This window comes from Gopherus flavomarginatus, chromosome 11 (assembly GCF_025201925.1).
Source record: "Gopherus flavomarginatus isolate rGopFla2 chromosome 11, rGopFla2.mat.asm, whole genome shotgun sequence".
Taxonomy (NCBI): Eukaryota; Metazoa; Chordata; order Testudines; family Testudinidae; genus Gopherus; species Gopherus flavomarginatus.
This window is the reverse complement of record NC_066627.1, coordinates 27642346-27663005: the sequence shown is the minus strand read 5'-3', so window position 1 is coordinate 27663005 and position 20660 is coordinate 27642346. Positions and strand designations below refer to the sequence as shown.

The following is a 20660-nucleotide window of genomic DNA, read 5'->3' as shown; positions in this document are numbered from 1 at the left end:
TTCATGGCATGTTGCCACCTTAATCTAGATCCTACAGAGGCCTCTGTTCTAACAGTGCATGGTTTCGGTATGAGGCCAGGCCAGAGGTGAGAGGAGGCGGAGCCAGGGAAAAGCCGCTCTCTGCAGCTTTTGCCTTCCGGCACCAGGCAGGTTTCCATGTGGAGATGCACCCTGGAGTCACTACTGGTGGAAGCAGTAGCTGGCCTTCCTTGCATTATACCTCTGGGAGTCAGTATCAGTGCCACGACATAGCCAAACAGCAAAGGAAGGACCTCTTGGAATGTAAACAACATGGTGACCCTGAAGAGGAATTGCCAGGAGCTCAGTGACCAAACCTTCCTCCAAACACGGGTAACACGGCAGGTTACTCATTGACTAATTTGAAATCCCAAAGTCATTTCTAACATGTACCAGTCCTGAGCTTTCACTGGTGTGTGGCATATATACATCAGTTCCATAAATTTTTTTTTCCTATTGGAGAGCCTGACCGATAAAAATTCTATTGTAAGGATAATAATTGTTCATGAGAATAGAGTATAAGTGAATGCAGCTGCGGTCATATACTTACAGCAATAATCTGTATCTTCTTTCATGTAAACTTAGCAAAGTGTGACATACAAATCACTTCAGTCACCTTTGAATTGCAGCCACCCCTGGGGTGAAACACAGCAGCTATTTAATGTTGCACAGTAACACTACACAAGAGTGGTTAAGGTTGGAAATGAAGAACATATCCAATGGGGGCTGCAGAGAGAATTTTGAGTAGCAAGTTGAAATTTATTTGCAGATGAAAGCTCTCTCAAGCTTGGCTCTGATGCAGTGTCTGAACTTTCCATGAAGTTTCTGCTATTTAGCCAGCTTCACAGCTGGGGTTGACCGAGGCACAAAGAAGCAAAGACTTGCCCAAGTTTGCACAGTGAGTCAACAGCTCAGTAGAGGACTAGACCCTTGTATCCTCTTGGCTCCTAGTCCTTTTCTCTAACCATTAGACCATGTGGCTTCGTTTTGTTCCCGGTACTGCCTGCTGGAGCGTGGTTTGTAAAGAAAAAGCCTCAGTGTGACTAATAAAGAGAGGCATTTTATACAGCAGTAAAAGAAGCCTGTTTCATTCAAGCGTGTGCTGGTGGCTCCATGAATGTGAAGTCAGGGGCTCGTTCTATGGCGGTTCACTATGTTAGGCTAAATGGCAGATTCCCTTTGGGTTTGCACATGTTTGCACCAGTGGGGCAAGCTGCACAGTCCTGTGTGGAACAGATTTAGGCCCTGTCCTCATTAAGGCAAGTTACATCAGTGTAAAGCCCTAGTGTAAACACACTGCATGAGACCACAGCAGGGCTTACATACCAGTAACGTAATTAGGGCCTTACTGGCTGTGTCTGTTCCCAGCAGCTATTATTCATAATAGGGTGTAGATGAGACCGCACTCCTTTGGTGACACCTAGTACTACACTGGCAACTTGTCAGGAGTCCGAGGCCAACATCAGATTTGTATATAAATGGACAAACATTTAAAAATCACATGCAATTGGGTCTAATCTTTGTCTACCTCCCTTGATCTATCACTAGATCATTCTCTGCATTCACCAGCAATAAAATAGCTGCTACCTACCAACTTTGTCTTTACCCTGAAGTTAGACAGGGAAGGCAGCTACACTTTCATACTAAAGGTCTGTCCCTGGTTGGAGATACTCCCCCTTCCTGTAGCTCATCTTACCAGATGCTCATTACATAGATGCATTTGTTTTCTTTTTAAATCTTCTAAGGATCAATCCAGCAAGATATGGCAGGCACAATACTAGATAATAAACACAGCACTGAGAGCCATATAAGGAATTCCAGTAACTGAACATGCTCTCCCTGGAATCTGATATGATCCTGATAGAACTGACTACTGAGAACAGTAGGCCCTTAAAGTCAGCCCTGGATAGAAATGCAGAACTAAGCCCAGAAAGGATTATTGATAGAAACAAAGACTGGGGAAAAAGAACCAAATCCTAAATGAAAGGTAGTTTGCGTGTGGTGCAGGTGTTGTCATGTCCCTCTCTTGACATGAGGACAAGGCTGGTTGAATTTGTTGTGTGGGGTTAGCCTTCCCCCTCTCCCCCCATTTGCAAATGGTCTATGAGCACATTGCAACACTTCAATACTGTTATTCTTGCCCTGTGGCAGCGTATAGATGTCCCTAGTCATGGCTCAGGACCCCATTGTGCCAGGTGCTAAACAAACGCAGGGCAATGTTCCCCCCTCCCCCCTTGCCTAAACCTCTGGATTGTTTGTAGTGAGGATCCAGGGGGACAGCGCAGTTGGAGCCTGGCGATTGGGTGCTGAGGGCACATGGAAAGTTTCCATTCCCTCCCTGGGTGATATAACCTTCACAAACGACACAAACGCTTTTCAGTTCACCCTGCATGTAAATTTCCTTTCTTCCACAGATGTAGGCTGGGGGCCTGAAATTCCCTGCCTGGGAAATTCCCTTCCTGCGGGAGGAAGACTCACCGCACTGCGGCTAAGGGATGCAAAGAAGCGAAGAAAACTGGAGGTGTGTGAAATTGCCCCAACCCAAAATGTGGAAGCTGGACCCTCCCCTGAGGATTAAACCCCAACGCCTGATGGGGGGCGGCCGCTGGTTCTGTTGCAGGGATGCTGTCTTGTCTTTCCATGTCGGCAGCACGTGTCCGCGGCCGGCCTGGGGCCAATCCAGCACAGCTCCCGGGAGAGGCGCTGGAATGAGGAGAGGGCAGGACAATGACTGGCGTCGGGTGCAACCTTGGGGCGCTGGTGCCTGCGGAGAGCTGCCCGGGTCCCCAGGCTCCGCCAGCCCCGCCCCCGGCTGCGGGAAGGGCGAGGCGAGGCGCACCTGCCCTGGCTCTCCATGGGCTGCCGGAGCCTCTTCCCCTTCCCAGCCAGCGGCGTCCGCCCCGCCCCTCCTGCGCTCCCGGCCCTCCCATTCCTCCCCGCCCCGCCGCCGCTCGCCGAGCGATTTGTCCAGCTGCAGGGCGGGGAAGCTGCTGCGTTGCTGTACCCGGGCGGAGAGCGAGGCGGCGGGGAGCCTGGGATGCCGCTGCTGAGCCGCTCCCTGCACAGCCTGACTCCGGATCCGCCAGCCAGGTGAGCGGGGGCCCTGCACGCCTGGGATCGCAGCCGCCGCTCCGATCCGCGACCCCTCGGTGGGCTGGCTTGCAGAACCCGTGGGCTGGGTGTTTTTGGGGCCGTGCGGTGTGTGTGTGTCTGCCTCCGAATACCTCCTCTCCTTGCAATGTCTGCTCGGTGCCCCCTCGTCCCCCGTGTCCTAGGTGCAGCCGCGTCTTGGTGGCCTGCTTGTGATTTCGCCGTCAGATATGCACCCCACCCCCTGCATGTTGCCTGTGCAAAATTCCCCATCTTTTCCCCTCCGAGTGCCCACTGGAGGGGGTGTGTTCCTTTCTCCCCCCCACCACCCCCCCGCTCCCGGCCTGCCGCTCGCTATTGCACGCCAAGGAGAGAGGTGCAATCTCGGGTCTGAGGTGCGTCCATTTCTGGGGGCACAGATCCGGCGCGTTCCCTCCTGATCTCCTGGTTTGAAGGCTCAGGTCCCCTCAGGCTTCCTGCCTTCCCCCACCCCCGAAATGGTAACTGACATTTCTCATCGCTACCATCTCCCTCCCCCAGATCGCGGGGAATTCTCTACCCGGGAGCGGATCCGCTCAGATCTGGGCCCGGAGGTGGGGGGCAAGTCACTTGGGAGAGAACAAAATGAAGGGGAGACGCAGCTTGTTCTGGTGGCCGCTCTGCCTCTCCCATGCGGCACACACGCACATTTTGCCCTATGTCAGAGCGGAGATCAAACTGCAGGCTGGCGGGTGTGTGTTTGGCGTTGTCCTAGGAGGGAGGAGCTGGAGAGGATTTACACGGGGGGAGGAACAAGCATCAGGGTCAGGGGTAATTCCATCTGGGGTGGGCTAAACCGGAGTCCATAGAAGACTTGTTGGTGCTGAAAGTTTCTGGGCGTGGCCAGCTCAAACCTACCTGATTTGGTTTTCTTAGTGACACACCCAGTGGAGCAGGGAGGGAAGGGGAGTGGTGAGCCAGCCAGGAAGGCAGAGACACCTTTCACGGGGAGTGGCCTTTTTTTTTTTTTGTATATACTAAGCAGGTGATCTGTCAGGGCCTCGCCCCTGCCAAGGTCAGGTGACTTTGACCTCTCTTCCCCTTCAGAGAGCTGGAAGGCATTGAAATACTAGCACATCTGCCAGTCTTGAGCAAGGCTGGGCCACCATGCCCAGATCTCTGCTCCTCCAGTGGCTGTGATATGAATACTCTCTCTGCCATCACCTGTAGTTTTTTGCATGCCTCTGAATTGGTTTTCTGTAATGTGCACAAAGAGCTTTAAACACTGTTTATTTTCCCACTGCTTTGTACAGGGGTGGGAGTGTGTTCACGTATCGGGGATAGCAAGACATGATCCCCCCCCACCCCCAGTGCATTTGCAGTTGAAACATCAGGGATTTGATCTTGCAGCAATGAAACAGTTGGGTATGTTTTGTCACCTTCTTGGGGGCAGATTTGGGCCTCGGGTCTGATCTCTCTAAGGCTTTGTTATGATCACAGTTATTGATCTGTAAGAAGAGTTCAACATGCACCTGCACCAATTTTTCTACACTACACTCTGGAGAAGCCAGTGCTCTCTTTGATGTGGATGTCCACAACAGTTAAGGCAACATTTCCCAGTCTCTGGCAGCTGAGGGGTTAAATAAATCCCCTAGTCAAACAATAAACTGCAAATGGGGGTGAAAAAATGTGTATGATTCTGGAGCCCCACTGGAAAGTACAAGCGGGGGTGCCTAAGGAATTCAGGATCAGACTCAGATTAGGGAATTCTAGGGGGGCAAATCTGATCACAGGAATTCCTCTGAAATTGGAGTTGCTGTTTTGCCCTTAATAATGTTTGATTGCAGGAGTGTTGATGTCAGGAGGATAATATATATTAGAGGAGAGTATGCAGGAAGCCAGGAACAACTTGGAATGGGTCCCTGCATATTTCCAGGATTATTTTTGGAATATCAGATGGCAAGAGGTAGGCTCTGGAGGTATAATAAAGCTTCACACTTTCTTAATTGTCTGATTTATATAGGACATTGGGCAAAGGTATGAGACCTAGCGAGTCCCCTTCCTTTACCATTAGTGCATTTACAAGATGGATTATTTCCACCACGGCATTGCTCCCCTCTTGTATTTCTAATGCTTGAAATTATGGGCTCTTTCGTGAGCAAAGAGCAGATTGAGTGTGCCCTTTAATTTATACAGTATATCAGGGAAGTTAGAGATCGAAAAGCTTTATTAGATTATCTGTGGTTGGTGGGAGCTAGCTCTTTATGGTCTATTCTCTGGACCTTTTACTGGTCTAGTTTCAAACCTCGCGAGAGCAGCGGCTTTCCCCACTTCCTTGGAGAGATTGTTCCATGCTCTAATCAATCTCATTGTCAAGATGCTTTTCCCTGATCTTCAGCGTAAATATTCCTTTTCCTCAATTTTCTCACATTAGATTTGCTTGATGTTTTTCAACTTCAAAGCTATAAAGAGCTAGAGATGTGTTAAGTATATTATTAGTCTAAGTTGTGCCCCACTGGGGTGCCTGAAATGATTGCCCTTTCTCTCTGGTGGCTTTACCCTTCTCAGCTATCTAAGGGAGCTCTAGTCCAGAGTGGCCCCCGGCTTATGCGTGTGTTAATGTCAGATCCACGGTTTTGTATGTGTGTGCATGTGTGTATGTATATATTTGTGTACACACACACACACACACACGATGCTTCTATGCCGGATTGAACACGTAAACCTATTTCTTTGTGTTTTGCCTCACTGCAACCCCTGGAGAGCTCTGTACCTGTCAGATGCCATTCCCTCTGTACCTGTCAGCTGCCTGGGCTGTATGCAGGCTGTAGAGCAACTGTGCATGCAGGGAGTTGTTTTAGTCAGTCGCTGTGGTGTTTCTTTGTCTTTGTCAAACTAGATAAGGTTGATCAATGTGTGCTGAGGAGAGATGAGACAGGTTCATGGGAGAGAGCTAGCACTAGGGAGCTTTCTCTGAATAGGAAGGCCTTGATCTCATGTGGTCACTGGACTGGAGCCTGTTTGTTTACATAGGTAACTTCCTGGTGCTAGTGCCCATGCTCTCAAATGAGACCGATGCTTTGTAGACTCTGTCCAGTGCCGACTTTGGCCCCTGGCAGCAAGAACAGGGACTGTGCTGCAGGCTCTTGATGCCAGCTCTTGATTGTAATGGCAGGTGCCAAATTTGCTGTTGACATTCCTACTCCCAAAGCTACCCTTCCCCCTCCCTTCCTTATGTGCACGCGCGCATGCGCGCGCACACACACGCTTGCAGAACATCTCTCTCACGTGTGCGCGCACACACACTCGCTTGCAGAAGATCACACGCGCGCGCACACACACACATGCTTGCAGAAGCTCTCGTGTGCCCTGGCTCTCATACTAGTCCCCATCGGGATGCAAACTATGTGTAGCATTACAAATGCCACCACCCCATGTCCCCCCAGTGAGGCCTCTTATCTTTGCGCCTAGCACAGGCCTCCCGTGTCCCTTGCCACTGGAGCAGTTGTGGGTAGTGGAGGCATTTGTCTTTTCTGTTTACAGCCAGTGTGTTGTGTTTAGTGCTTTAACAGCAACGTCTGGTGGTAATGGAAGCGTGGAATCAGCCATTACCATAGATAGCAAAGCAGTGCTTCTACTCCTTGAGAGTGTGGCAGCAGCACATCTGGCTTGGGGGAAGCTGTGGTTTGAGACCCTGGCTCAAGAGACTGGTGGACTGTGCTGCTTGTCTGTGAATGTGCCATCCATTTGCAGTTGTGGCTGAGGTATGATCCTCCCTGTGAGTGCTGTTCTTGATGGTGTGGTGACATTGCAGATCCACTCTACTGGCCTTCAGACCAGGAAGAGGAAAATCTCTCTCTTCTGAACCTCTCAAATTTCTCTCTGATTGAGATAATAGCCGTCATATCCTGGGGTGAGCAGAGTAGCAATAACAGGCATTTTCTAGTCCTCTGTGGATTAAAATAAAACCACACTAGTATTTAGGGTGACCAGATAGCAAGTGTGAAAAATCGGGAGGGGAGTGCAGAATAAGTGCCTTTATAAGAAAAAGCCCCAAATATTGGGACTGTCCCTATAAAATCGGTACTATTATTCCCAAGTGCTGTGACTTGCATTAGTGTTGCTGCAGTATGCCAGCCCATTAGGAGGTTTTCAAATGCACACAGGGTACTGGGACACTGAACTCCCATTTGTGCCTTGGGAAATCTCCTCCTCAAGCTAGAATATGAATTGCTAGGACATTAGTAAGAATGGCTTGGAGGGTAAGGTACTGAACGAGAGCTGGGTTCAGTTCCCAGTTCTCCCACAGGCTCCCTGGAAGGTGGTGTCCCTGTGCCTCTGTTTCTCCATCTGTACAGTGGTAATATCTCATTGCTTGTGAGGGTCTCGGATGCTACAGTGATTGGGGTGTGGGAAGTGGGCGGAGCTTAGGGAATGCTGTCACTTGTAATATGGCTTTTGTTTTCGTAGCAAATCCAAGATGGGAATTGAGCTGGCCTATCTCTCTATATTAGGTTTGATATAGTGCCTGTCACTTTACAATCTAAGCCCTTTCCCCAGTCAAGGAGACATGGGTAAGAGAAGATTCCTCAACCCCATCATACGGGAAGCCTCCCTATGCTCATCTCCGCGAACACACACATGCACAGTTATCAGTCTGCTACTCTAATACGTCTAAAAATGCGCTCACTCAGAGAACGTGACAGCTTCGGCTGAGTGGCCTATTGTTCTCATTGGAGCAGTCAGATGTCTCTGAGTCAGCGGGTTTTCATCATAGTCACGGAGGGAAAAAAAGAAGCATAAGACTTTTAGGGGGAAACCTGACCAGCATTTTCAGTGCTGGAAGGAAATGGCTGGGCAGCTCGTCTTGTTCAGGGCTGTGATTTGCTCGACAGGGCTGGGACTGACTCTAGGGGAGGTTGGTCACTCTATCTGGAATATAGGTGGTGGGGAGTGATTGTAGGGGAGCATTCTAGTGTTTAACAGTCATGGTGTAACACCCCACTCACCCGCTCCTTTAAATCCTGAGCTGGGAGCTCTTGCCTTGCTTGGAACCTGAGCGTGCGCACACAAGAACACACAATGAAAGGGATCGGCAGACAGCTCTTCTACCTGGGCTACTGCACCTCTCCTTGCTTTGGCACAGCATCCCCCTGGGAGCGGAGCGGGATATCAAGGAGCTATTGCTCCGAGTGTCTGGCAGCAGGTGTCTCGTCTGCAAGGGTGGAGCATGATACCAGCATCTGTTGTTCTGGTCCCGTCTGTGGGAGTGAAGCATTCCCAGGCACCTGGGAACACACTATGATGAGCGCTAGGCTGAGCTGTGGTACTGCTGGAACAGGAGCCAAGGCACACTTGCCTTTAGCAGACAGGGAATGTGGGCCAGTGGGTTGAACACATCCCTGAACGCCAGTAACTCTTAATCCTAGCTCTGACGCTGACTTGTTGTAAACGCCTCGTGCCTCAGTTTCCCTTTGAGATAAAGTGGGGATAATACATGCTAGTGAGGATTAACTGCAGTGTGGCAAATGTTATAAGGGTGCTCTGGATTAATGCCAGAGAGGATGGGGTATGGTGGGCAGAGCCTTGTAACCCAGGGGCAGATCATGTGCAGCTGTGAGCTCTGGAGAGCTCACTTCTATCTTTGCTGTTTCATGCTGCTATTTCTCTTGCCCCATTTGAGCCCCCATCAATGCACAGCCCATCCTTTCAAGACCATCAGCCTTCTGACCATGAAGGACCAGACTGGATTCTGTCTGGGGCTTATCCATGCCTGGGCTGGATCTGCAGCTCTCCTTGTCCCTAGACCTGCTTTGGGAATGAGGGACCAGGACTGGCCCCCGGGTCCCCTGTGTGGCAATTCAGAGCCCTAGATAAAGGGCACCAAGGCAGCCTCATTGTGTTAAAAACACAAGACAAATGAATGTAAAGTGTCAGCTCCAGAAATCTCGTCAGGTCAGCAGCTTTCCTAGGGCTTTTGGCCTTTCGGCTAAGATGAGATGTGATGGCAGCTTAAATATGATTTTAAATATCCGCTCCATCCTTTTTCGGGACAAGTGTCCTGCCCTTGGATGTCAGTAGACTCTACCGTGATCCAGCAGGTCTCTGCCATTTCTTGCTGCTCTGCTCCTGTTTCACGGTCTGTTCCCCCAAATTTGTAGGAGAGACGAACACGCCCGGATGTGGTATGGGAGACTGGGTAAAACCTTGGACCACACAGTGTGTAGGGAGGTCTTGCACAAAATGAATTCCAGATCTGAACCAATTGTGATCTTAATCTTTGCAAAAGTAAACCAATGCCCTCTTTTAACTCACTCCTCGCCCTATCTGCTCCCCCTCCCCTGTAGGCTGTCTAGCAGGGGGATCTGGGATGCATGTGCTGGTATCTCAGCGAGCATCAGACAGGAAGGAAAATACACAGGGTGGAGTCGTCTGTCTCTGCTGCACAAAGGGAATGTTTGTTTGGTTTTTTTCTCCTTTTGAAATTTTAGGTAAATAAGGAAGTGATCAAACAGCATTTTGAAGCTTCAGTAGAGGTTTAAAACACATTCATAACCCCCCACTTCTCCCCTCTCCCCATTTCACTATGTGCCAGGTGCCATGGTAGTGACAATCAGAGGGTATTTTTAGCTTTGATTCGTTTTGTGTCAGGGTCTAGAAAGGAGCTGCATCTTGACAGGGAGAGAGCAAACCATTTCATTACATGCCCAAAGGCCTGAAGCTGAGGGTGCATTTTTAATGACACCTCCCTTTGTAATTGACTAATCTTGTTCGTTGCAGTTAGTGCTAGTGGAAAGCATTTTTGGCTTAGACAGAGGCAGTCAGGTGTGCCCCCATGGAGAAGTGTCTAAAGCAAGGAGCATATGTCAAGACCAGGAGGGAGGCTGGAGCTGGGAAGGGGGAACACAGACTGTTTACTAATCATGCATATCCTAGGGCGTCTTGGAGCCGCTATCCAGGTGGAGTATGAAGGGGCTGGAATACTGAGGGAGGTGCTGCTGGTTTTTCTAGTGATCTAGTTGGGGAAGCAATGAACGAATGAACAATGGAAGTAATTAAATGTTCTAATTAGATGCACTATTGATCTGGCCCTGTTGCTGCTGGCAGGAGCTTTTGTTGATATTGGATAGCATGGGAAGTAGCGGAGCAGTTCTGGGCTTTTTTGTGCATGTTTGTGGTGGTTTGTATTGCTTTTTCTTTTTCCCAGCCAATGGAGGGCTGCTGGTTAGCAGCTGGGTCTCCAAGTGGAAGGATTGGAGTTTGATTATAATAAACAGCAGCATTACTAGGTAAGTTGCTGGCAGTAAGGAATGGAATTGAGACAGGCAAAATTTAGGCTGAATGTTGGGACGGAGGAAATTTCCAGCCTTTCAGATGGATCCAGCTGTGGAATCATCTTTCAAGGGAGAATGTTGCAGCCTCATTTCTTGGGACTCTTAAACATAGACTGGACAGAACAAAAGAAGACTTGATATCAGGTGCAATCCTGCCCTGAATGTGGGTGGGTGTTACCTGGATGAGACAAGACTTGCTACATCTTTCCATGTCTAAAGTCTGTGTTCCATAGTGTCTTTCATCCCAAGGCCGAAAAGCACCATCAAAAACCATGGCCCGAGTTCATCCCTGGTGTAGCGTCGCTGAGGTCAGGAATGAATTTGGCACAATATATAATAGGTCTGTATATCTTTTTTTGTCTAGACATATTTTCAGTACTACCTGTCACTTGCTGGTGAAATGCAGCTGAGAAACAGCAGGTTTATGTAGGAGGAGCAGTGAGGAATATGTCCAGTTGAAACTGCCAAGCGAGTTGTGGGTAGGCCACATGTAATTGCCCAAGTTACAGTTTGGCCAGGACACCACAATTAGCACCCTTACTTTTGTGAAAGTTGCATCCTTAATGCCCACTTGGTGGTCTGCATCTCCGCTGTGCTTTTATCTGTGAGATGCTCTCTCTTACAGTGGCAGCTCTGCCTCAGCATTGACTCTGCCTATCTGAGCACCGTCTGGGGTCGTTCCCCCTGAGCTGGTGAGAGCTGATGTGATCAAACCCTGGACGTAGGGTAGTTGCAATGGTGACCCTCTCCCAGATCCAGTTGAGCGGTTAATGCTTGGACAAGCTGCTCTCGGGGCTGAGGTGCTGCTCTCTCTCATTTGTGTTGTCTGCTCCCATGGCTGATAGAAGGGGAAGTGGCATAAATCCCTGTCCTCCTGCTTGTGCTTTGCTAAGCTGATAAACATCTACTGCACAGTGCACTGGCCAAGATCTGAGAGTCCCTGGGCCAGCTTATGTCGGTTGTATGGTACCTAGCATTTGCCATGCCATGCAGAGCCTTGTGTCAATTGTTCTCCATCCAGCAGTGACCTGTGGCCAGGATTTAAATGGCTGGTCCACCATCAGCTTGTATGCCTTCTTCTGCTACAAGTGCGGGAACTAGGAGTGCTGCATCCCCTGGCTATAATGAAAACCAGTTCAGTACAGAATTTACAGATTGGTTCATTGGATTTCAGCACTCCCACTAGACAAATTGTTCCAGCCCCCTTGTCTGCAGCTGAGGCAGGCTCAGGGCTGGCTCCAGGCACCAGCTCAGCAAGCAGGTGCTTGGGGCAGCACGTCGGGCTCTTCGGCGGCAATTCGGGAGGTCCATCGGTCCCTCTCGGAGGGAAGGACCTGCCACTGAAATGCCGCTGATTGTGATTGTGGCTTTTTTTTTCCCCACCTCTTGGGGCGGAAAAAACCCTGGAGCCAGCCCTGGGTAGGCTAGTTATTTGCTAAGGTGCTGTGGAAGTATCTGACACACTTAGATGTTCTTGGCAGGCCTGTGAACCCTTGCCTCTGGCTGAGACTGCAGGGTGAAGGGAAAGAGCTGAATGGCTGCAGGTGTGGGTCTCCCTAGCACTGCTAGCAGCAGTGGTCCAGGGAGCTGCTTGGCAGCAAAGATAGTGAGCAGCCAGCAGGGGGTCATGTTCCCCAGGTGGCTAAAGTCCTAGGGTAGGTAATTATATGATCTTAACTGATATAGTGATACTCACCCTGAAGCATCCTAAAGCACTTCCCAAGCTGTCATGCACAGGGATCTCTTAGCTCAGCCAGCCTTCAGGATAGCAACTTGACAGAGCTGCATAAGGCAGGAAGGGAGGGAAATTTCTGTGTCTAATTGAAGGCACAGGGGAGCTTTGGCTAGCAGATTGCAATGATCTATGTTATAATGTCGACAGGGCTGTGACTGCCCCATCTCCTGTAGGGAAAGAAGCCATAGGATCTGGCATGACTGCAACGTTGTGCCACACCCAAAGGGTCAGTGCTGTCCCCGTGTGTTGTCTGTCTCTCTCAGGCTCGCCCCACAGCCTTGCAAAGGGATCTAGAAGATTCTACTCTAGGTTTTTCTATTGCACCCTTCACTCTGATATCAAAGTGCACCGTGATGCACTTTGTTCAGGCTCAGCAGAGAGAGAGCAAACTGCCTGCCCCTCTCAGGTCATGTCTCAGCGAGGGTGGCTTTCTCAGAGCCTGCCTTCTTTCCACCAGGCCCCCGCACCTCTTTGAGGTGTACAGCAGCCCCTTGAAACATCTGATCCTGAGCTGCTGACAATGATCCTTCTGGTTGCATTTGCCTTGCTGAATCAGGATTTGTGCATTGTCTCCTTGTACTAATGAAAACACCAGGGAGTGCAGGTACGGAGAGGAGCCCACTAGAAAGGAATCCCATCGAAAGCCTTGTGCCTGTCCAATAGATCTTCTCAACCTGTGCACTGAATGCAGGAACTGCTCGCATGCAGGGCTCCTCTAGGAAGGCCAGCTCCCTGACTTTCCGCGGCCCTGTGGGGCATCCATGTTCTCTCGCTTCTGGAGACACGGCCAAACAGTCTCCCGTGTGTAGCGTTCCTGCTGGGACTCTTCTCTTGGGAGGGAGCAAAGACTGATCTAGCAGCTGCGCACCTGTCCCCTTGGTCCAGGCAGTTGTCTTGGGAGGGCAGAGGTCTTTCCTAGTGTTTGTATTTGTGTTTGAAAGGTTGTGTGTGTGGGAGGGCGAGAGAGAGATGTGGGGACTCTAAACTGGCATTGGAGTTGGGATCAATGAAAAGCTGGACAGGGAATAGGACGCAGTGACTTCTGAAAAAAAAAATGGATTTGGGGAAGGGTGTACTTCTCTCTGGCTGCAAAGCCATTGACCCTGGCGCTGGCGGGAAAGTGGAGGGGCGCTAATGTGTAGGTTCTTTGCCATCCAGAATTATGGGGTCTCCTCCCAGCCTAGGAGAAAAGGGAGCAAATCGTCATTGCTCCCCAGACTCTGGGGTCAGCCTAGCACACACCTAGGCAAGAGAAACCCTGCCAGCACGTCTGGCACCTGGAGAAGATCCCAGCCCACTCCAGGGCTGATTGGATGGCTCTGGGAATGGAAGACAGAGTGTGTGAGCTCCAGGTCAGGTGCTGCTATTACCCTACATGTGTGTGTGTGTGTGCGTGTGTAATAGGTGGGTCTCTGTCCTATTGTTAGGCAGCATTTCAAAGGCTTAGTGTTGGGCGGGGCACAAACACAGGGAGATGATGAATTGTTTCTTCCTGAGGCTCTCCTGTGCTGCGTGCGCATTTGTTACTTCACCTCAGCTCTGCTGTGATGTAGATAGAATAGTCTCCTCCCCATTTTACAGATGGAGAAACTGAGGCATGAAGGGTTTCCCTCCTGCCATGAAATTTCAAAGTATTCACTAGTTCTGGCTATGTCCATTCACCAAGAACCAGTTTAGTGGAGATGCCGAGCACCCATGTGGCCACGCTGGTGGGATCTGTGGGCACGTAGCACATTAGAAACAGGCTGCTTGAGACAGCCTAAGAGCCAGAACTCACTTAGTGAAATCTCTTGCCAGTATAGGCCTTGATCACTCCCCAAAGCCATGCAGCCTGTCATTGGTGAAGCTGGAAACAATTCAGGTGTCCTTCAATTTCAGTGTCTAACCACTAACCCCAGGAGGCTGGGGGTAGCCCTGAATGACCGGTCCTTAGCAGTCTGATTGGTGATGAATTTGGGTCTCCATGTCTTAACTCTCCTGACTTCTCAAGCAAGAAACCAAGGGTTGGGCCCTCTAAGGATATTGAGGGTGTGGGGTGGCAGGTCTCAAGAGTAGGAGAGAGGAGGGATGGGATGGCATAAAACTGCCCAGCAGGGAGGTGGGATCCAGGGTCCAGTTTTGAAGAGAGCTCAGCTCCTCCTTAGAAATCCAGAGTTGTCCTGCATTTCCAATAGCGGGCATCTCCGCCAAGCGCAGACAGGAGCCAGAGGTCCCGTTAGCAGTGCCCCATGCAGATGCTTTCTTGTAGTGAGGCTGTTGTTGCACGTTAACCCTTTTGATGCTGGATGCAAACATTGCCTGTCTTAAATCAGTGAGGATCATCTGCATCCAGCAGCAGAGAAGCAGTCAGGGAATTACATATTTGAAAAAACAAAGAGTGGTGCTTGCTGGCCTGGGAGTAGCGCATTGATCTTTTCACTGGAACCAGGAGTTCAAATCCCTGTTCAGATCACAGCTGATAATGAGGTTGATAAGCTCTGAGCCTTTTCCCTGTTGTTCATGTCACTAATGCCCGAGCAGTTGAGTGCAGAGGGCGGCGTGTGCTTGCTGAGGTCTAATAACAGGAGTAGCTGGGCTTGCTGTGGTCAGGCTGTCACTGTGTTGGCAGAGCCCCACTGGGGAGCAGCGTGCGCTGGCTGGATGAGGTCAGTGGTGTTTGCTGCACAGCTTTGTGGGCATTAAATGCCTACATCTTCCCTGGGATTCCAAATGAAGGGAGGAGCGGAGGTCGGACTGGCTCCTGAATGTAGCTGGTGTAACTGCCCGGGCATCCTGAGCCAGTGGTTCTCCAAGGTACCGAACTGCCTCTCAGAATCATTCATGCCCTCAGGAGGCTGTAGGGACTGGACGGCTAGTACAGGGGGTGAGCTGGCTGAGCTCATTCCCCAAAACTGCAGATGAACTGGTGATAACGTAGTGTAAGCCTTGAGGGGAGGGGAAGGGGAGAGTTCTCAGTTACCACCAGACGGCTCAACTCTGCTCAGAGCACAGCTAGACGACGGAGCAGTGTAAACACCTGTGCCTTCTCCAAGCTCTGGCTACTGGTCGTGGGAATTAAGGGTTTGAAAAAATCCTAGAGTATAAAACAGTCCTGATTTCTGCCCCCTCTGGCCCAGCCTCCGCTTTACTCTAGATGGACACGGGTATAATTCTTCTGGGCTCCTGATTGCACGGGAGTTTCATTGACACAGAAGCGGAGAAAGGCCTGGGGTCACTATTGCCTGAGATCTGTAGTTCTCACTCCCATTCTAGCCCCTTCTCTTTACATTGCTCAGATGTTGGGAGTGAGACTTTCCAGGCTTTTCCTTAGTCCATCAGTGAATTTCTCTTCTTGGAAGCTTGAGTAAAACTAGCTCAGCTTTTTTGCGTTATTTTTGTTCTGTATGGAGCCCCATAGCCATGCTCAGTTGTGTCCCAACACCTGTAAAGCCCTGCCTCTTCTGACGGGTCATTGACTTGGGGGGAGGAAGGGTTCATCCCCTTTACTGAATGTGCCATGTGTGGTTAGGAGGGTAGTCTTCAGACAATCCATGTCCTAATGGGACCGAAATGTGGCCGTGGGGTGGCAGCCAGAATGTTGCAGATGAAATTTCCTTGGGGGGGGGGTGTATTTGGTGGGACCCTGACTGCATCACACCAGAAGGCAGACAGCAGGTCAAATTCTGTTCTGTTGCATCCACTACACATCCACCGATTTCAGTGAAGTGACTCTGGATTTATACTGATGTGTACCATTTATTTATACTGGATTTATACCATTCTGCAGGGTGGTTGTTAAAGTGCCTGGCATACATTGGATGCAGTTAAATGGTCTCATTAAATCAAAATGAAACTTGGAGCTGGTGCAGCTTAGGTCCTGGTGGCTGGATTTTCAAAGGGGCTCCCATTCATACACATGCTTCTGTTTGTGGGCTCTGTGCATGTGAATGGCACTTTACGTGGCCGGATCAATGAATTATGTGCCATCCTACCCGATCTGCATTAGTGCCTTGCATGTGAGTCTACTCACAAATTTTTACCTGTGCATGTGTTGGAGGCCCATTGGAAAATTAACCCTTTAGTATAAAAGACCTTTCTTGTGCAAAGGTAGGAGCTATCCCAGGTCTTCTGTAGCATTCCCAAGATGGGCCTCATAAGCTTCTCTCTAGTCTTACTCAGAGCCTGTAATATGTACCTCCCCGATTTTGTTCTGGTCTGTAGTATAGTTATGTGGATGCAAGTGCTCTTCAGACCTTACAGATCTTTGTCTTCCAGAAAACGTAGTTTTTCTCCAGAAAGTGACTCTCTAAAAAGTGCTGTTGGGGAACTTGTTTGTTTTTTTCTGAGTGCATTTCATATCAAAGATGCTCAGTTCTTCAGTAAAGTACCAGTCCTGCAAACCTCCTTTTGACATCTGTGAGTCCAGCTGGGTTCTTTGTGGCTCGTGCATCATCACCTAGAATAAAAACTGCAGACCAAATGTTGTCCTCAGCAACACCTGAGCAACTCTGTTGTCTTCTGTGGGGCTGTACAGGTGAAACTGAGGGGTATAAGACAATGGCACTGCACAGATGGCCATGAAATTAGAACTTGGTTAATGATTCACTGTGCAAGCCAGTTAAGGATCCAGTTCACTTTCTCCCAGCATTGTTGGTTCTGCAGGGCTGCCTGCAGTAGAGGCAGGCTTTTATCACTCAGATTAGCCCCTCAGCCTCTGAATACACAGGGAGCAGACCTGCTCAGTTAGAAGGTGCTGTTTCATCTAGACCTGTTTCAGAGTAGAGTGCACATAAATGAACGAATTCTTATAGAATTGAATACAGTGCTCAAGCCACTAAGACACCAGTGAGCTCTTGATGAAATGAGTGATGCTCATTTCATGTTGCTCCACAGCGTACATGACTTTGGTCATTTTTTAGAATACACTTTGGATGATTTTTTTTCTCTCTCTCTTCCCCCCTTCCCCCCCCAGGTTCTGATCGGTGCCGGAACAGAAGTTAAAGAGCCAAGAGCTGCCCTCGGAGACTGGGGTGAGTCTGTCCTTGTTGTTAATGACCCTTTAGTCTCTTTTGTACATTCACGCTTTTAGGAGCAAGCAGGTTTTCCTTAGTGCGAAGGGCTCCCAGTCCTGATTGTCCCCCTATGGGTGCTACTGCAGTGTGAATAATGACGGGCCCTGGTGATAAATGACTAGATCTCCAGAACCCACAGGGAGGGAGTACTGGAAATAGAGGTGCAGAATGCTGCGAGTCAAATGCAAAGCTCAGAAATGGTGCTTTTTAGGGTTCTGTTGTGCTTTTATTCACATTTTAGCTAAGAACTTGAACATGGGCTGATTCCTGTGGGTGAGGCTATTCTGAGGCTCTGCATTTAAAAACGCACTGAAATTCAAACTATTTTTCCGTGTTTTCAGTGCAAAATTTTGCACAAAGTGAAATCTGGGAAGGCAAAATCGATGCAGATCAGCAGAAACGTGACGTTAAATTCTGTGAAATGAAACCTTGTCTTTGATTGCTGAGCTGCTTGGAATGTGGATTTCCTGATTTCAGGTCAGGCTGTGTAAGCATGGTTTAGCTTGACCTCTAGCTTTATGTTTGTTCTAGGAATGCTGATTGTGCTCTGGGATTGGGAACGGAGCAAGGGAACAAATGTAGAAGCTCGCTCTGTTAAATCACAGAGGTGCCTGAAATGTTTAACCTGTGGGTGATGAGGTGCTTGCAGTCAGCTGTTGGGTTATTACACCTCTTTGTGGATAGCTGTGCAGTTCCCCTTTCTGTTCAAGTGCAATGAATCTATTGTTTGGAGCAGAAATCCTAGCATCACGCAGGGACTCGGAGAGTGAATTCACTCTCTGTGGTCATTTTGGGAGGGATCTCTGTAGTGGTAGAACATGGTGAGGATGCTATTGCAAACCCATGTGATGAGTTCCTGGGGAGATACAGGTGAGGTGAGATGGGGAGGGGATGGTATGTACCCAGTCGTGTGCCATTCTCAGCCTGTGATTTAATTAGGGGCTTTGAATGCCTCTCTTCCACCCTCTAGAGAAAAAACTCTTCAGAATACTCATCCCTTCAAGTCTTTGGACAACATGTAGCCTTTGGGTCCCCCACCAATCCAGTGCACCAATCCAATGCCAGTTTACAGCTTTCCCTGCCAATCCAGCCCGGCCTGTATTGAGCTGAGGCAGCGTGACTCTGCGGGGTGCATCTGTGCCCCATGTGCAGCTCCCTCCCTCTGGAGCCTGAAGGCAGGGGTTGAACTGTGTGCTCCCGAGGTGCAGTACTGGCTCGCCGCACATGGGGCCATAGACGCAGCGTTGTAAGGGCAAATTCCTACCAGCACGTGACCCAGGTGGGAGAATCCATGTCTTTGAGGAGAGCTATAAGTGGGTCACTGTCATTGATTAAAGTGTAAAGCAAGCATGCCCCTCTGGGCTGTGGATTTCTCTCTCTCTGATCCAAGGCAGCCTGTAAAGTTTTATGAGCAATTTCTGCTCAGTAATTCCAAGCAGCTCATCCTTCAGGAGGGCTGCATGTGCGTCTGTAATAGTTCCATACTGGTTGGCAGCTCTGTCTGCCCCTTGGGGCGCAGCAGTATGTCTGGCTGGCCTGTGCAGCAGGCACTTGTGACTGGAGCACTTGGAGGCTATACCAAAGACGTGGAGAATGGGAGAGACTAGAAAGAGACGTGCTGAGTCTTATTCAATCCTTCTCTGTGTTAGGGAGGCGGCATGGCTCAGTGGCTGGGAATCGGAGGCTCTGGGTTCTATTCCCAGCTCCGACACAGATTTGCTATGTGACCTGTATGTGCCTCAGTTTCCCTTTCTATCGATGTGGATCGTGCCTGCTCACATCTGCTCTCAGGTCTCCAGATGAAGAGGCCTGTGCTGGAAGGCCATGCTTTGAACTTGCACAGGTCACAGCTGACAAGGGAGAAGTTGTATGTGATACAGGAGGTCAGACCAAATGATCACAATGGTCCCTTCTGGCTTTGGAATCTGGGAGTGGGGAGATCTGTGTGGTTGCCAGCAACAGGTGATGTGCCTCATCTGCCCTGGGTGAATTCTCTGGAAAGGTATTCGGAAGGGGGAGCTGGGTATAGAAAGAGAGACCTAGATGGACGGATATGATGGGAAGAGAGAACAGGTATACACTGGGACCTGTACCCCCAATTCGCGCTCTCACTCACTGATTTGGCTCCACGGGGATGGATCCCATATGTAGATGGGTTTTCTGCTGCCACCATCGTATGGTTCAGGTCTGCTCTGAGTGTGATTAAGCCACGTGGGGCTTCCAGAGCCATTGGCCCATCTGCACCACGCTCTTGAAGGTGCTGACGCTGGGGGAGCTGAGCCATTGCAGGCAAGGGAGGGACATTTCCTTAGTGTAGCTGTCTCTCTAGTGCTCTCTCTGGCTTCCTTTAATCCACTTCTCTCACATACGCCACGTATGACAAGCCCATGAGACTTGCTTATAACATACAGGACTTGTAAGCCCCCTCTCCCATGGATGTGTGTGACTTTTTCCCCTAGCTCCTGTGTGTATGTGCGTCTTTCTTCCTCCCGCCTGCGTCTGTCTCCCTCTCTGCTCCTGTGTTGTCTCATACCTGCTCTGCAATTCTGTGTAATTTCTTTTGGTGCATATTCATACATCCCTGTGACAAGTCCCAGAGTGCACTGCACTCTTTCTCTTTCCTCCTCCCCCCTCACACATTGCATAGCTGAGCATGTCTGAGCTTTGGGAAGGTTACAGGGGAGTTGCCCCCAGTAGAAGACTAGTAAAAATCAGCTGGAATGAAGAGAGACTTTGATCGGCTTTCTGTCTGACAAAAGAGAGCTGTGAGACTCTGAATCTTAACCCTGTCTTTCCCAGCAGACTTAGGAAACTGTCCAGGGCTGTATACCGTCTGCTTAATTTCCCCAGGGACTGCTGTAAGTGGAAATGTGATGCCTCTTGCTTCAGTCTTCACTAAAATAGTGAATTGTGACCAGACACTTAACACAGTAAATATTAACAACAAGGGGGAAGGAACACGAGCCAAAATAGGGGAAGAACAGATTAAAGAATATTGAGATAAGTTAGATGTGTTCAGTTTGACAGGACTTGATGAAAGGTATCCTAGGGTACATAAGGAACTAGCTGAAGAACCCTTGGAACTTTTGATTATCTTTGAGAACTGGTGGATAGGTGAGGTCCCAGAGGACTGGAGAAAGGCACTATGTTCCCCTGCCTTTCAAAAGGGGAACAAAGAGGACCTGGGGATTTATAGACTGGTCAGCCTAACTTCAGTACCTGGAAAGACACTGGGACAAATGATTAAGCACTCAGTTTGTAAGCACCTAGACGATACTAGGGTTATAAGGAATAGCCAGCATGGATTTGTGGAGAACAAATCATGTCAAACAAACCCAATTTCCTTTTTTGACAGGGTTAATGGTCTACTGCAGGGGTAGGCAACCTATGGCACGTGCTGAAGGTGGCACACAAGTTGATTTTCAGTTGCACTGACACTGCCTGAGTCCAGGG

The 20660-nt window shown here is 49.6% G+C and overlaps 1 protein-coding gene across 5 annotated transcripts in view; it reads left to right on the top strand.

The window, feature by feature from the left end:
• The first annotated feature begins 2955 nt into the window (after nt 1-2955).
• Nucleotides 2956-20660, top strand: part of EPB41L1 (erythrocyte membrane protein band 4.1 like 1) — a 148370-nt gene continuing 130665 nt past the window's right edge. For 4 of the 5 annotated variants that reach the window (XM_050917235.1, XM_050917237.1, XM_050917236.1 and 1 more), the window contains exons 1-2: nt 2956-3108; nt 17108-17165. The gene's annotated coding sequence lies outside the window, so the exon portion shown is untranslated. The remainder of the gene's footprint in view (nt 3109-17107; nt 17166-20660) is intronic. The other variant, XM_050917233.1, reaches the window with a different exon arrangement.